We start from the raw sequence: 14,160 nt of genomic DNA, 5'->3' as shown, positions 1-14,160 counted from the left end.
CTGTAAAACAAACAAATAATACAGACAATAGGCCTACTTAAAAAAGAATATAACTTAAATCAATGTAAAGAAAAGTTATAAAATAGAATGTGTTTTAATATTAGCCCCAGAGAGGCATGGACTTCATAATGCATTGGCATATTAGCCACTGACTGACACATTTCCCCACACATTTAACCCATTTTGGTGTTAGCATTATGTTATGCTTTAGCTATTGAAAAATAGCAGATCTACAAGCTCATAGCGCGCCACCGAGTGGCGCGCTACGAGCTTGTAGGTCTGCTTTTTTTTTTTTTTTAATCAAAGAACGACTGACAGAAACATAGCTTTTTCAGAAAACTGTCATTTTCAAACAGACATTTTTAGAATCTGACCTCAGGTCAGAATGGGTTAAGCTTGTTTCTTGTGTTCGTGGCGCACACAGCCACGGACGTCTGCATATAGTTGGGGCGCATGAATGAAGCATCCCTGGGTTTGACCTTGTAGGTACTAAAACTCTAAAACTACTGTAAAATAATAATCCTAATGGGTACAGTGGCCTCCAGGCCATGTTATGGAGGCTGCATGGCGAGCAGTACAACAAGGTACAAGGAGCTCTCCAAGCGTGGGTTCAGAACCAGGACCAGGAAAGGCTGGCTATATAACCCACCCAGATGGCAAGCATGGAATCCTCTTGGCGTTTGCGTAAAGGACGCGCTGTGATTGGCCACTGCGCTTGTTGTGCCAGAACATGATTTCACTATTCTGTGCCTGTATCGGGTTGCGACTCGAACGGGGCCGAGTCGACTTAAAGCGAACTTCGCAAACGTTTGACGAGGCGCTTTAGCTCGCTCGGTGGTGTCTCTCTCGTGGGCTCAAGTTTCACTTGAGACGGCGTCCCTCCATCCGTCACGGACTGGACTTCTGGACTTTATCCCCTACTCCTAAACTAGTAGTTTCAAGTGTATTGGTCATTTAAAATAAACACACCTTATACAATGTATTCAGGGTTGGTTTTTTTTGTTGATCAAAAGGGAGTGTTTGGCAGAAGCCTCAGCTTATAATGCCAGCCCTTTTAATATTCAAAATAGCTAGAAAAAGGATAAAGATACAACAAAAAAACAAAAACAGACAGAAAAGCAAAACAAGCATAACAAAACAAAAACAAAAACAAGACAAAACTAAACATACAAACACAGTAGGAGGGGGGGGGGGGGGGGGGGGGGGCGTGACCATTTACTCAAACACGAAGAGGATTCCATGCTCCCACCCAGACCAGTCAGTGATTTTCTATGCAATCAATAATGTAATCTTTATATTCTGTTTATAGTCTGTTCTCAGGTGCTAATTGATGCACAACGCTTCCCCAATCATTTGGTTTTTAGTGGTGTGGCATGAGGTACGTGAGGGTCTCTCTCTCTCTGCATTGCCTGGCAACGGTAGTACTGTATATGCAGAAAACTGCAGAAAAGAAAAGACCGTTCTGCTGAAATACATTTTTATGGTACCTTCAAAATGTAATGTCCCCTTTAGTATATTGGGTAAGCTAATGATGCACCCAACTGTCCTGGACTTGTGCAGTTGTAGGAATGTATTTTCATGACGTCGCTTTGTTTTTGAGGTGTTTTTGGGTCTCTTATGTATGGATGCAGACCCCCGGAAATTCATGGTTTACATCTTTTTATTTTCTCTCTTTTTTTTCTTTTTTTTTAAATTATTGCCCTACTTCATCATACAAAATGTGTGAAAATAGAGAATCTACAAGCTCAAAACGCATCGCAACATTTGAGCTTGTAGATCGGCTTTTTGTTTTTGTTAATTGATCATAAAAGGTTTTTCACATTTAATTTTTTTAATGCAGGACTTGAGTATTGATTTGCTACACTGTGTGGTATTTCTGAAAGTAAAAGAAAACATCTGTAAGTTATTTATTCATCTTTTTCACTGTATGGTTTCACCATACTGTATGTGTGTGGGTGATTAATTCATGCCTTGTTTAGCCTAGTGTATAATCTGTATTATAACAGAGTAGATCATCAAAAAGAGCTGATCTACAAGCTAATTATGTGTCGTATCATCAAATGGCGCATTTATATTAGGGGTGGGACGATATTCGATACGATATTGATACCTAGGGTGCCGATTTGATCTATATTGCGTTTCGAAGTTACTTTGCTTTTATTATAGGCCTATACTTTGCGATTCCATTTTTATATTGTGGCATTAAAGATTGCGCTATATCCATGAATCACTCTTTTCTTTTTTTGCCCACCGCTAATTTATATGGCACCTTTTACCCAAGAGCTTTACACCGTCCGACGGCCAATGGAATCGACGCAATTAAGCTTTACACCGTCCGACGGCCAATGGAATCGACGCAATTAAGGCACCAACCTGCTCAAGAGAGCAAATTAATCCATTCTGGGCGGGAACCCCTGTTGGTGTTTTAACCCATTCTGACCTGAGATCAGATTCATACGAGGTTTCCGCCGGACACACACTGGTCTGATGAACCCATTCTGACCTGAGATCAGATTCTAAAAAATGTCAGTCGTTCTTCGATTTTTCAAAAATAGCAGACCTACAAGCTCGTATCGCGCCACTCGGTGGCGCGATATGAGCTTGTAGATCTGCTATTTTTCAATAGCTAAAGCATAACATGATGCCAACACCAATGGGTGCCCGGTCAGAATGGGTTAAGGATTATGTTATAGTATAGCTATTGAAAAATAGCAGATCTACAAGCTTGTAGGTCTGCTATTTTTGAAAAATCGTGAAAATGTGCCTCAAATCTTTGAATATTATTCTATCAGAACTAACATTTGTAACTCAAATCTTTGTTTCTGGGGGGGGGTCCCTGGAACAACATATTTTCAGATGGGGGTCGGCGGTCAATTTCATATATTTTTGGGGGTCCTTGGCATGAGAATGTGTGAGAACGAAAACATGGGGTTTTTCTCAGAAAACTGTCATGATTTAGAAGACATTTGTAGAATCGTTCCCAGGTCAAAATGGGTTAAATGAGGGTTAAGTGTCTGGCTCAATTAAGGATCACCTCGACAGTGGGGGAGTCCCACAGGGATGGAACTGTGAACCTTACCGTTTCCCAGGCGACCACTCACTCTACCTCCTGGAGCCTCTGCCATGCATGCTTGTCCCTCACTATCAACTGAACACATTCCCTGTGAAGTTCACCTTGAAACCTTTCCTTTGCTGTCAAAATGGCTGACCTGACATCAATAATAATAACAACGAAAAAAGAAGAAAAAAAATAAAGAAGTTGATTCACACTGAAGACAATGATGTATTTTTTTCCCCTTCTCAGGTTGCAGCATTTATATTTGGTGCTTTGGTGATTGAATTATTGCTTAAAATAGTCCATGGGCTCAGACCAGGATTTTCATTAGTGAGGGACATTCAAGGTGGCAAATGTTTTATTTATTTAAAAGGTCTATATCCATAGATAATATTTCAACATGATAGCAGTTCCCAAGTGGTAGCTTAGTTGCTGTTATCAGCCTTCAAAGACACCAACTATGGATTCACAGAATGAAAAATCGCCTAACAGTTTTTTGAACAAAACATGCCATATATGGAGCGTGTCTTGAGTGTGTAGGGTTTCATTAGGTCAGATCAACATAATGGAATGTCAGAACGGGTCAGCTCCATATATGGAGATCTAAGGGTGGCAGCGGGGGCAGTGTCTTTACAGGGTTTGGTGAGGTCTGGCCATAATATGGAGCGTATCTTGAGTGTACAGGGTTTGATGAGGTCAGATCAACATATGGAATGTCAGAACAGGTCAGCTCCATATGTGGAGGTCTAATGGTGGTAGTATATGCCTTGTTGTGGTAGGGCCAGTATACTGTATGTGCCTATTTCCAGGCTCCATCAAGCCAGTTACAGTTATTAAAATCGAGTGACAGACATAATCATAACACCAGAATTGCAAGCCTCTGTCATTTATCACTCCCTGCTCCAAAAACGAACCTCCTTAAACAAACAGTTATGTATCGATCAATATCATTTTGGAACATGTTACCACCTCACATTATAATATAACACAACATAAATGATCTTTCAAATATGCTTTAAAGGAACACTTGCTATACAGCTGACCACATGACCATAATATAATGTTATTCTCATTATGTTGCAATTAATTTTATAGAATAAATTGTTATGTATTTTCATGAATTTACCTTTGTTGAATGTATTTGTAATTGCCGTATGTATTTTTTTGTATGTATTTTATATGGACCCCAGGAAGACTAGCTGTCGCCACGGCGTCAGCTAATGGGGATCCATTCAATAAACAATAAACTATCTTCTATCTATGGTGTTGGGTCCAAGCTTATCGGTATCCCAGTGATCATGCAGTAGGCCTACATTCGTTGTGTCTGCTTCAAGACTGTTATCAGTGTTTGTTTGCCATTCATAAGGTAGAGCTGCAATCAAATCACAGTAGGCCTACAGTGAAAAGTATTTTTGGTGAGATGCGAAAATACTTTTCGCTGTGCTGTAGGCCTACTGTACTGTACTGTACATTGACAATACATTGAATCTCATCTCATCTCAAATGCAAAGCACGAAGACCTCTCTCTGTCAAAGGCTTCTCAAATGCCAGGATTGAGTTATATGCTGACCAGATAGGGATATCCGGGTGTGGTGGAGGTAGGACTGCTGTTTCCTCAGATCTTTCAGAGGGTCATTTCAATAAGTAGTGACTGCTAAGCCCTCACGGACATCTTTCTAGGAACCCCAAGAGGGTGACTGACATCTGTCTGACATCGGTCATCTGTTGACATTTTTGTCTAATAAAATAGGCTATTAATTTAATCAAACTGCAATTAACTATAACAGAGATACTACTAACCAAGCTATCCATGTCAACATGCTCTATAGGAGTCTCAATAACAGGTATAAGTAACGTTTAATGTTTAGTAATGTTTAATGTAGCAGAAGAGGCCATTCATTGAACAGAGTTTTGCACAATGTTAACATCCCAGATCGATTGAAATATGAATCTACTGTGCTGTGATATATTAAGAGTACAATAACATTCCATTGTGAATAAAAACGTATTAACCACAGTGTAATGCTAAAGGTTTCATCACAGGGCTGTCTGCTTCATGTAAGAAATATAATTAAAAGTGTTGTTGGTGACAGTTATATGGGTCACGTGGTGTTGCGTGCTACTATAACCTACGTCACTCATAGTAAAGTCAGCTGTTCGCGAGGCGGCATTTCATGAATGGAAGGAGAGAGGGGTTACTATGCTGTGATTCACTGTGGTAATGTTCTCTAACTTTAATACAATATAACAAAAGCAGCACCCTGGCCTGGAGCAGTGATTCTCATGCAGACAACGACTAAAGCAGCGAGTCTGACAGCTAAAACGTTTCCCTGCTTTAGCCTCTCTGCGTCATACGATATATAATAATAATAATAAACTTTATTTGTATAGCACTTTTCATACATAAATGCAGCTCAAAGTGCTTCACAGGGCAGGACACAAAAATAAAATACAATAAAACACAAGTAGTTAAAATGATAGAACAATGGCAGAGAACAAAATTGAATATAAGAACATAAAATAAATAAAAACAAATAAAAAAATAAAACGCCATATAGACGCCATACAAGTGTATTGTGAATCAATGGATTGAGTGCTATCCTTACTTTCATGCAAAGCACCAACTTCAGTGTTTACGGACTGACCTATAATAACAAGCCTATAGCCTACAATAGCACAGTGAGTCACAGACTGGGGGGTCCGGGGAACCCATGCAGTACCTACCTGTCAGTTGCTGGGGTCCGGGGACCCCCAGTAGGCCTATCTACCTGTCAGTTGCTGGGGTCCGGGGACCCCCAGTGTAGGCCTACCTACCTGTCAGTTGCTGGGGTCCGGGGACCCCCGTTAGGCTACTGGCTGGGGGTCCCAGAGATAGAAATGCCACTATAAATGGGGGTCCGCAGTCTAATGCATGTCAAACTAGCCCTAACCCCCAGTAGGCCTATATCTACCTGTCAGTTGCTGGGGTCCGGGGACCCCCAGTGTAGGCCTACCTACCTGTCAGTTGCTGGGGTCCGGGGACCCCCGTTAGGCTACTGGCTGGGGGTCCCAGAGATAGAAATGCCACTATAAATGGGGGTCCGCAGTCTAATGCATGTCAAACTAGCCCTAACCATAACCTCACAAAAACAAGTGGTCCGTGTTGTAGGAAAATTACCAACGGGGTTTGAACAGGCAAAGTTACGACGCTAGGACTGTAAGTCTGATGACTACTCCACTAGACCACCGGGACGCTGCCTAGTTAGAGATCAAGCTCTGTCTTGTGTATTTAAGCGTGACGTCAGCCACTTCCGGCTTCTACTCCAGGAAGTTCCACGTCATCTAATCTCGCGGGCGTGGCCTCACCCTTTGACCCCGGAAGGAAGTGACGGCCGGCACCCTTAAATACGGAAGAGAAACGTGGAGCCGAGTTCGGTCAGTGTTTGTTTGGATTTGCCACGTCACCATCGCGGGTCCTCTTCGGAGCAGGTATGTTATTTAATACTTAACGCTGTTGTTGTTTTTGTGTTCAAACGTCGACCACTTATGAAGTTACTTGTTATGATGTTTATATATGATGTTTCTACAAAACTTTAAAACAGTGTTTCAGTGGCCGAATGGTTAGTGTCGACGGTCTATAAACATCGGGCCCGAGTAAACTTCCCGGTCGAGGACTGAGAATGTTTTTCCTTTTCACCAAACAAACACAATTGTTTTGCATCTAGTCGAGGTCCATTATTCATTCAGTATTTGTGCTACGGACCACCATGTTACATTTATAGACTCACAATGGTGGTCAGTGGCTCAGATACTGAATGGACCTCGACTAGATGCAAAAACAATGTTTTGCTTTGTAAGAAGAAAACACACTCTCCGTCCTGGACGGGGAGGAGATCCCCGGCCTCAATGTTGACTAACCGTCGACGGTACCCACTCGACTACTGAAACACGTCTTTAAAGAGTAGTAGTATTTACATATATAAACACATCAAGTAACTTCAAAAGCGATAACATGCTTGAGCTACCCACCATTTCACATTAATAGACTCTCACAATGGTGGTCAGTGGCTCAAATGGGTCTGAGAGACTAAATGGCCTCAAATGGTGGTCCGTGGCTCAAATGCTGAATAAATAATCGACTAGAGGTGTAAAGAGTTAACGTGAGTGCCCGGGATGGCACTCACGTTAACAAAGCTCAGTCACTAACCACTATGGCTATGCTACAATCAGCATTATATAATCGAAGGATCAAAAGTAGCAATCTTCTACATTCTCTAATTGTGTAGTTTTTTTGGAAATTAAGCAGATGCTTAACAACAATTGAACTATTGAGAGTGTAAAGATCTACTATTGGGGTCCATTTGGTTACCTAAATTAAATTGCTCTGTATTGTGACAGTAATCATTGCTATAGAGTGTGTGTTCAGTAACAGTGTTAAATAGCTCTATAGTGTGACCGTAATCATTGCTATATTGTGTGTTCAGTAACAGTGTTAAATAGATATTAATTTGTGACAGTAATTGTACTGGTATTTCATTCCACGTAGGCTATATATAATGCATGGTTTAAGTTCAGTCATGTTTTTATTTTATGGTAAACGGCACCCTCTAGTGGTGGTTTTGTCAGTTATATAAGCGCAGATCAGCGTGTGTTTTCCAGTAGTAGCCAAGTAGCCCTCCAAGCAGAACCCAAATGCTACTGAAGTTTCTGACATTTGTTCGACCCAGTGCATTGGGTCCTGTTCCTCGTCGTCCATGCCACCTGATTAAAACATTTACTGGCTCGTGTTTACATGTTAAAACGCCTCCCCGCGGCATGTGACGCCATTATTTTCCTTGAGTTATTCTGAATTCGGTAACTTTAAGTAGCTATACATCCCGGTGCGAATATCTCCTGTGGCGCGGAAGCCGTTAAGTATTTTTAATATATGTTTGCCCGATTTGGAAGCTTGGATTCTTCTTGTTTATTGACACCTCATTGTACCGCCTATCTGGCTAGCTAGTGGCGCTATAGCTATGACACAGCAGATCAGAGGCAGGGACGTAGCCTCACAAGCCAACCGCACACCGGGAGGCGGTACAATAAACGGTAAACAAACAAGAAGAAATAAAGCGACCAAATCGGTCAAACAAAGATTAAAAATACTTAACGGCTTCCGCGCCACAGGAGATATTCGCACCGGGATGTATAGCTACTTAAAGTTACCGAATTCAGAATAACTCAAGGAAAATAATGGCGTCACATGCCGCGGGGAGGCGTTTTAGAGAGAATCTCCACATCCGCATTTAGGAATTTCCATACGAAAATACACTAGCGAGCAGGGACCCAACGTAAAACTAAACAAAATATCAAAAAAGTTTTACGTAGGGTCCCGAAAGGGGCTAGTAGCCAAGCAGAGCTAGAGTAAACATCTCCTCCATTCATCGTGTGAATCTCTGTGAAACGTATGCTTTTTTACTATTCTGTCCTCGTTTGCAGAGGTGCCAACTAGACAGATAGCTAACACATTTGACATTGAATGAAGAATGAATTGACGCTTGAAACTCCTCTTCTGTTTAAAGTATTTTTGTGTTTGTTACAGTTTTACAACTTTTACAAAGAAAATGGAAATACAGTTTTACCAACAAAAACTAAAAGACTTTAAACAGAAGAGGAGTTTCAAGCGTCAATTCATTCTTCATTCAATGTCAAATGTGTTGGCTATCTGTCTAGTTGGCACCTCTGCAAACGAGGACAGAATAGTAATCATTGCTATAGTAGTGTGTGTTCAATAGTGTGTTAAATAGTGTTAAATAGTTCTATATTGTGACAGTAATCTGCCGGTCTCTCCAGCTTTTTGTTAAACATAAAAAGCATTTTCTGAAACTGCAATTTTATCCAATCAGGAACGCAGTCAGGATACAGATTAAACAGATTAAAGTGGAATTGTAATGTAACAGACAAAATTAGAACTGGAACATTAAGCTCATAAATAGCTACTTTCTCCTGATTGACTGAAAATGTGTCACCTACCTGATTTCTTTTAAAATATCGTCACCTTATTAAACTAATTGCCTAAGTCATTTTTTCAAGGTTTTCAGGAAACAAAAAACTGTGCCAAATGTAGAATATATTATATTTCTTAATTATTTAAATTCCCAAAAATATGAAACAATATGACTATTGACATACAAATAAAGGTGTATGCCAATCATGTAACATGTAAGGATAAAATGACTTAGGCCAATATCTGAACATGCCATTTTAACTTAGGCAATTATAAACGTTATTTAGGCCAAATTACTTCTGCAGTAAGTGACTTAGACAAAATGTTTTATTCCAATTATTTTTAATAGACCATGGTTTAGGGTCAGCCACAGAGTGTTTAAAATAATATCACAGCACAAAGACATTTGACACTGAAGGGGAGTGAATGTGAGTGAATTTGGAGTGAATGGGAGTGAATTTGGACTGAATGCGACTGAATGGGAGGTACTGATACTGTGGGACTGACAGTCCCATAGTAACAGTACCTCCCATTCACTCCAACTCACATTCAGTCCCATTCACTCCCATTCACTCCCTTTCACTCTGAATGGGAGTGAGTGGGAGTGACAGTCCCATAGTAACATTACCTCCCATTCAGTCCCATTCACTCCCTTTCACTCTGAATGGGAGTGACAGTTCCATAGTAACAGTACACCCCATTCACTCCCATCGTATCAGTCCCATAGTAACAATACCTCCCATTCACTCCCATGCACTCCCATATTATTAGTCCCATAGTAACAGTACCTCCCATTCACTCCCATAGTATCAGTAACTCCCATTCACTCCCATAGTATCAGTCCCATAGTAACAGTACCTCCCTTTCACTCCCATTCAGTCCCATTCACTCCCATAGTATCAGTCCCATAGTAACAGTACCTCCCTTTCACTCCCATTCAGTCCCATTCAGTCCCATGCACTCCCATAGTATCAGTCCCTTAGTAACAGTACCTCCCATTAGTTTAATAAGGTGACGATATGATATATATGATATGGTACTTTATTGTCAGTTCACACTGAAATTTATCTTGCAACACAGCAGCCAAGTATGCAGAACACACATACACGCATTTGACATAACACAAACAACAAGACAATTTACATACATAAAGACAAGAGCAATATCCACCGCTTAGATTATCCTGTGGCTAATACAACTCCTGATTAAACCCTTTTCTATTTATTAAAGCGCTGGAGAGACAGGAATATTCCTGTTACTGAACACACACTATAGCAATTATTACTGTCACAATAACTTTGTAATGCTACTGATGTTATGTTAGACTATATTTACATCAATATGTCTGGGTCCCCACCTACTCGCTCAGGGTTGACGTGTCACACCCTCAGTGATGGGAGGGGCACCAGAATGTGGTGTTTTGATTGGTTAATGGGGGCACTCCCTTAGTATAAAAGTGTATGTTTTGTGTACACATGACCTGATGAAGATCAAATAGATCGAAACGTCGTTAGTATTTCAATAAAGAACGTCTTTCTTATACCTGTGGTGTGCGGGCTCCATCCAATACCTACACCAGTTGTGATGCAACATAGTTTGCTGTGACCGTTGTGAATAATGGGTGGTGTGGTCTTTGCCAAGACGGTGGATTGTGGCCCATGCCTTCCTGCTGTTATTTGTCATGTTGGTGTTCTCTATATCTTTTCGTCCTGGGCATGACGTTAAACTGTTCCGTTTAAGAGGACCGGCGACCCTCGAATGTAAACAGCCACGGAAGGAAACTATGTGTGTGTGAGGTGTTCTCTATGGGTTGGGTTTCAGGTGGTTGTATTGTAGTAGCTTGACATTTCTTGGAGGGCACTTTCAAGGACAGACTCAATCTTCTGGAAGTCTGCTTGTTGGGTTGTAATGCAGAGGTTGTCGGCGTAGATGAAATGCTGGCATTAGGCATTGGGTAGTGGCTGGTCGTTTGTGTAGATATTGAAAAGGAGGGCGGCGAGCACGCTACCTTGTGGGAGGCCGTTCTTTTGGGCTTTCCATTTACTCCTCTGGTCATTTAACTGGACATAGAAGCGCCTGTTGTTGAGGAGGCTTTTCCTGACCATTGTGCGGTGTTGGACAGTGTCGTAGGCAGCAGAGAGATCTCTGAATGCTGCTCCAGTTATTTGTTTCCCCTCAAACCCATCCTCAATGTGTTGGGTGAGGTTGAGCTCTGTCCAGCACAGGAGCGGCTGGGACGGAAACCAGCTTGGTCTTTAGTCAGCTTGGTATCTATGAGTGGCAACGAGGCGTTGGAGTAGAAGCTTCTCATATAGCCTTGTAGGTGATGCAGAGGGAAATGGGTCGGTAGCTCTTTGTGGATAATGGGTCTTTGCCGGGTTTAAGGATTGCAACCACTTTGGCCTTTTCCCAGACAGAAGGGATGGTTTTCTGTGCTATGCATGTGTTCAGCATCCCCACAAGCCAGGTCTTTGCGTTGGGTCCCAGGTGCTGTAACATTTCTGCCAGTAGGTCATCAATCCCTGCTGCTTTTCCGGGTTTCAACTTTCCCATTGCAGTTTCAAGTTCTTCTAGGTCGAAGGGTTTGGTTTGAGGGCTGGCTGATTGTGGTTGGTCTGATACCACTGTGTGATGGTATTCTCCTGTGGGTCGGTGGCGGTCTTGGTCACAACTGGTGGCCAACAGTTGTAACCAACACCGCCACCGACTCACATAGAATACCATCGCACAGTGGTATCAGACCAACCACAATCAGCCAGCCCTCAAACCAAACCCTTCGACTTAGAAGAACGTGAAACTGCAATGGGAAAGTTGAAACCCGGAAAAGCAGCAGGGATTGATGGCATACTGGCAGAAATGATACAGCACCTGGGACCTAACGCAAGGACCTGGCTTGTGGGGATGCTGAACACATGCATAGCACAGAAAACCATCCCTTCTGTTTGGAAAAAGGCCGAAGTGGTTGCAATCCCTAAACCTGGCAAAGACCCATTATCCCCGAAGAGCTACCGACCCATTTCCCTCCTGCATCACCTACAAGCTCTATGAGAGGCACTAACATTTCTGAACAGACTATATTTACATCAATATGTCTGGGTCCCCACCTACTCACTCAGGGTTGACGTGTCACACCTGCAGTGATGGGAGGGGCACCAAAATGTGGTGTTTTGATTGGTTGATGGGGGCACTCCCTTAGTATAAAAGTGTATGTTTTGTGTACACATGACCTGATGAAGATCAAATAGATCGAAACGTTGTCAGTATTTCAATATAGAACGTTTTTTTTTATACCTGTGATGTGCGGGCTCCATCCAATACCTACACCAGTTGTGATGCAACAGAGTTTGCTGTGACCGTTGTGAATTATGGGTGGTGTGGTCTTTGCCAAGACGGTGGATTGTGGCTCATGCCTTCCTGCTGTTATTTGTCATGTTGGTGTTCTCTATATCTTTTCGTCCTGGGCATGACGTTAAACTGTTCCGTTCGAGAGTACCAGCGACCCTCGAATGTAAACAGCCACGAAAGGAAATTATGTGTGTGTGAGGTGTTCTCTATGGGTTGGGTTTCAGGTGGTTGTATTGTAGTAGCTTTACATTTCTTGGAGGGCACTTTCAAGGACAGACTCAATCTTCTGGAAGTCTGCTTGTTGGGTCGTAATGCAGAGGTTGTCGGCGTAGATGAAATGCTGGCATTAGGCATTGGGTAGTGGCTGGTCGTTTGTGTAGATATTGAAAAGGAGGGCGGCGAGCACGCTACCTTGTGGGAGGCCGTTCTTTTGGGCTTTCCATTTACTCCTCTGGTCATTTAACTGGACATAGAAGCGCCTGTTGTTGAGGAGGCTTTTCCTGACCATTGTGCGGTGTTGGACAGTGTCGTAGGCAGCAGAGAGATCTCTGAATGCTGCTCCAGTTATTTGTTTCCCCTCAAACCCATCCTCAATGTGTTGGGTGAGGTTGAGCTCTGTCCAGCACAGGAGCGGCTGGGACGGAAACCAGCTTGGTCTTTAGTCAGCTTGGTATCTATGAGTGGCAACGAGGCGTTGGAGTAGCAGCTTCTCATATAGCCTTGTAGGTGATGCAGAGGGAAATGGGTCGGTAGCTCTTTGTGGATAATGGGTCTTTGCCAGGTTTAAGGATTGCAACCACTTTGGCCTTTTCCCAGACAGAAGGGATGGTTTTCTGTGCTATGCATGTGTTCAGCATCCCCACAAGCCAGGTCTTTGCGTTGGGTCCCAGGTGCTGTAACATTTCTGCCAGTAGGTCATCAATCCCTGCTGCTTTTCCGGGTTTCAACTTTCCCATTGCAGTTTCAAGTTCTTCTAGGTCGAAGGGTTTGGTTTGAGGGCTGGCTGATTGTGGTTGGTCTGATACCACTGTGCGATGGTATTCTCCTGTGGGTCGGTGGCGGTCTTGGTCACAACTGGTGGCCAACAGTTGTAACCAACACCGCCACCGACTCACATAGAATACCATCGCACAGTGGTATCAGACCAACCACAATCAGCCAGCCCTCAAACCAAACCCTTCGACTTAGAAGAACGTGAAACTGCAATGGGAAAGTTGAAACCCGGAAAAGCAGCAGGGATTGATGGCATACTGGCAGAAATGATACAGCACCTGGGACCTAACGCAAGGACCTGGCTTGTGGGGATGCTGAACACATGCATAGCACAGAAAACCATCCCTTCTGTTTGGAAAAAGGCCGAAGTGGTTGCAATCCCTAAACCTGGCAAAGACCCATTATCCCCGAAGAGCTACCGACCCATTTCCCTCCTGCATCACCTACAAGCTCTATGAGAGGCACTAACATTTCTGAACAGACTATATTTACATCAATATGTCTGGGTCCCCACCTACTCACTCAGGGTTGACGTGTCACACCTGCAGTGATGGGAGGGGCACCAAAATGTGGTGTTTTGATTGGTTGATGGGGGCACTCCCTTAGTATAAAAGTGTATGTTTTGTGTACACATGACCTGATGAAGATCAAATAGATCGAAACGTTGTCAGTATTTCAATACAGAACGTTTTTTTTATACCTGTGATGTGCGGGCTCCATCCAATACCTACACCAGTTGTGATGCAACAGAGTTTGCTGTGACCGTTGTGAATTATGGGTGGTGTGGTCTTTGCCAAGACGG

At 42.7% G+C, this 14,160-nt stretch overlaps 2 protein-coding genes across 2 annotated transcripts in view; one reads left to right on the top strand and one right to left on the bottom strand.

Moving 5' to 3' along the window:
• elmo3 (engulfment and cell motility 3) overlaps positions 1–121 on the top strand; it is a 65,213-nt gene extending 65,092 nt beyond the window's left edge. Inside the window, exon 21 of the mRNA XM_083762982.1 lies at positions 1–121. This exon is cut by the window's left edge and continues 657 nt beyond it. The gene's annotated coding sequence lies outside the window, so the exon portion shown is untranslated.
• The window catches only part of dyrk4 (dual-specificity tyrosine-(Y)-phosphorylation regulated kinase 4), a 413,072-nt gene that overhangs the window by 235,186 nt on the left and 163,726 nt on the right, over positions 1–14,160 (bottom strand). The window lies entirely within an intron of this gene.

This window comes from Protomyctophum parallelum (assembly GCF_964188405.1).
Source record: "Protomyctophum parallelum genome assembly, chromosome: 4".
Lineage (NCBI taxonomy): Eukaryota > Metazoa > Chordata > Actinopteri > Myctophiformes > Myctophidae > Protomyctophum > Protomyctophum parallelum.
Note: the sequence above shows the minus strand (reverse complement) of the source record. Positions and strands in the feature narration are given on the sequence as shown.